This window comes from Lucilia cuprina, chromosome 6 (genome assembly GCF_022045245.1).
Source record: "Lucilia cuprina isolate Lc7/37 chromosome 6, ASM2204524v1, whole genome shotgun sequence".
In the NCBI taxonomy this organism is placed as follows: Eukaryota; Metazoa; Arthropoda; class Insecta; order Diptera; family Calliphoridae; genus Lucilia; species Lucilia cuprina.
The window spans coordinates 47,084,114-47,087,834 of record NC_060954.1 but is presented as its reverse complement, the minus strand read 5'-3'; the positions used below and the strand labels follow the sequence as shown (position 1 = coordinate 47,087,834).

The 3,721-nt window shown below is 27.0% G+C and overlaps 1 non-coding gene across 1 annotated transcript; it reads right to left on the bottom strand.

The window, feature by feature from the left end:
- Positions 1–3,400: 3,400 nt before the first annotated feature.
- Trnaa-ugc lies at positions 3,401–3,472 on the bottom strand. The gene has a single exon. It is a non-coding gene; the product is annotated as a tRNA-Ala (tRNA).
- Positions 3,473–3,721: the final 249 nt, after the last annotated feature.

Genomic DNA, 3,721 nt, shown 5'->3' with positions numbered 1-3,721 from the left:
GACTTTAGACTAAACTATAGTCCAGACTTTACAATAAACTGTATTCCAGACTATAGACTACTCTTAGTCCAGACTATAGGCTAATCTATAGTCAAGACTATAGATTAGTCTATAGTCTCGACTATATCTTAGTCTATAGTCTTGACTATAGATTAGTCTATAGTATAGACTAATATATAGTCCAGACTTTAAACTAAACTATAGTCCAGACTTTAGACTAAAGTGTATTCCAGACTATAGACTACTCTATAGTCCAGACTATAGACTAATCTATAGTCCACACTATAGACTAATCTATAGTCCAGACTATAGACTAATCTACAGTCCAGACTATAGACTAATCTAAAGTCAAGACTATAGATTAATCTACAGTCCAGACTATAGACTAATCTATAGTTCAGACTATAGACTATTTAAAATTTGATTGTTTTTTTATCAAAACATAAACAATATTTTTACAATTCACATTTCAATATACATAATTAAAATTCTCTTATAAATAAAATTAATTAATTACGCATCTAGAGGCTATTCATCTAAAAATCAACTAAATCTATTTTAAATATTTCAAAATATTCAAATTCTTTAATTTCCTTTTAAAGAAAGTGCTGCTGCCCAGTCGCCACTTAAAAAAATTTTGTATATTTTAAAATTGAACTGGTTTGGGGTTTTTTTGAGACAAAATTTGTCAAATTTTATTTAAATAAAAAAATAAACAAATAGAATCAATTATATATAATAAGTCGGCATTATCAAAGTTCCATAAAAATCCACAAAATTCCTCTTTAAAATAAAAATTGGGTACAGAAAACAAAACTGGACTCTGGTTATGTTTGTTTTTTTGTTTTCTTACATAAAATAAAAATATTTAATATATTGTTTTTCTTTCTTTCTTGTTTTTTTTTAACAAAAAAACAAAACATCATTAAAAATTCATTAAATAATAAAAAATTACAAAGAGCTATATAAAAAATAACAAAATAAATAAAAAATCTTTTAAAATACCAATAATTTTAAAACAAAATTTAAATATTCATTTAAAAATCACATTTGAATGTGAAATTGGAATTCCCCAAGTTGTTTGGATTTTGTCTTCTTTCTTAAGAGAAGTGTTCTCTGGACTTTTTGCGTAAATAAGTTTTACAAAAAAACAAGATATTAATGAAATGCGATATTTAAAAACAAACAACTGCGATTTGAAAAAGAAGATGGTTTAATAATTAACAACTTTATGAGGATCCCTACACCAAAATAAGTAAAACTACAGATTGAACTATAATCAAGATTTTAGTCATAAACACAGTTTAGATTATAGACCGAACGCAGACTGTATATAGAACTTTTGTGCAATACAATCTACAGAGTGGCCTATAGATCTATAAAATCTATATTCCAGACAATAGACTAATCTGCATATCAGTCTATATAGTGCAGACTATAGACTAATCTATAGTCCAGACTATAGACTAATCTATAGTCCAGACTATAGACTAATCTATAGTCCAGACTATAGACTAATCTATAGTCCAGACTATAGACTAATCTATAGTCCAGACTATAGACTAATCTATAGTCCAGACTATAGACTAATCTATAGTCCAGACTATGGACTAATCTATAGTCCAGACTATGGACTAATCTATAGTCCACACTATAGACTGATCTATTGTCCAGACCATATAATAATCTGTAGTACATTCTATAGACTAATCTATAGTACAGACTGTAGACTAATTTATAATCCACACTGCACACTAATCTATAGTACAGACTATAGACTAATTTATAGTCCAGACTGCACACTAATCTATAGTCCATACTATAAACTAATCTATAGTCCAGACTATTAACTAATCTATAGTCCAGACTATAGGCTAATCTTTAGTCCAAACTATAGTCTAATCTACAGTCCAGACTATAGACTAATCTATAGTCCAGATTATAGACTAATCTATAGTCCAGATTATAGACTAATCTTTAGTCCAGACTATAGACTAATCTATAATCCGGACTATAGTCCAGACTATAGACTAATATATAGTCCAGACTATAGACTAATCTATAGTCCAAACTATTGACTAATCAATAGTCCAAACTATAGACTAATCTATAGTCTAAATTATAGTCTAATGTTTTAGATATTCTGCACTGTAGTATAGGCTATAGATTCATCTATAAGCCAGACTAAAGACTGATCTTTAGTCCAGACAATAAACTAATCTATAGTCTAGACTATAAATCTATAGTTTTAACTAATATATAATATAGTCATCTACTATAGACTATATGTCTCTACTATAGACTAAATTTCTCTACTATAGACTAAAGTCTAGATTAAAAAGTAATCTAGAATAAATACTATTAACTAATTTATAGACCAAACTATAAACTAATTTATAGTCCAGGCTGTGAAATAATCCATATACTAATATACATATACTATTGGTGATATATAAGTTGTCAATATAGTTTATATACATTCTTTGTATTGTAAAAACTAATTTTGTAATTATTAATTTGCCAAAACATTTGTGTAAAAATGGCGCCTATTTTCTGCTGACTAATGATTGTTATTGATTAAGCGAAAACAAAACTAATAAAAATATGTATATATTTCGTTTTTTTTTTAACCATATTCAGCTGATTAAATAAACTGGCGTCTTTCATCTGTCTTATAACTCTTACCCAGATTCCTCTCTAATTTTCGAAAAGAAAAAAATTTAAACGGATTTTAAATTTTTTTTTTTGTTTTTTTTTAATAAACTTTATTTATATGTAATAATAAAGTGTAATTAACATATTTTTTGTATAAAAAATAAATCATGTTAATTGTGTAAATTAAAAATTATTTAAATTTTTTGCCGACATTTAGCTGAACAAGAAAAAAACAAACAAAATAGCAACAAGTGAAATGTAAACAAACAAATTTATGTCGCCATCATTTATTTTTGTTTTTGTTTTTTGACAGCAATGACGTGCGTAACAAAGAATCAGAAAAGGAGTTTTTTTTAATAGCTGTGACATATTTTAAAGGAAAGAAAAGAAAGAAATTAATAAACCCCTTTTCTTTTTGTTTATAATTGTTATGGTTAACATGAGTTTTGTGAGCTAAATTTTTAATAAATACAATTAATGATTGTTGCCATAAAAGACTGCACCTTTTTTAAGTGGTCATTTATTTGTTTTTGGCAAAAGCTCCCTATATAATAATAAAAAAGAAAAAAGTGCATTTTTTATTAACACAACAACAACGTTTTTAGAGTGAAAACCAAACGATTGTGTTTTGCATACAAAAAAAGTAAACGCAATGAAATTTAACTGTGCCAATTTTATGAAAATAAAAAAGAAGTTCAATGAACTTTTTATGATATGATAAAATCATCTAAAAAAAGAGTTCCATTGGAGATGCCGGGGATTGAACCCGGGGCCTCTCACATGCAAAGCGAGCGCTCTACCACTGAGCTACATCCCCTTTGAGTTGCTGTAAACTAATGTCAAATATTAACTTAGGTGGTAACATTGTTTTAGAGAATACTTTGTTATCGATTTTTTAGGTTAGAAGTAAATAGTGTTGCCAATTCTATTTTTATTATGATTTGCAAAAAAAAGTTTTTCTTCATGGTATGGAATTAAAGAAAAAGGTAAATTTTGATCATGTTGATGAACCAAGGGCCTGGTTTTCAGATATATACATTCTTTGTTTAAACCTAGTTTAATATAT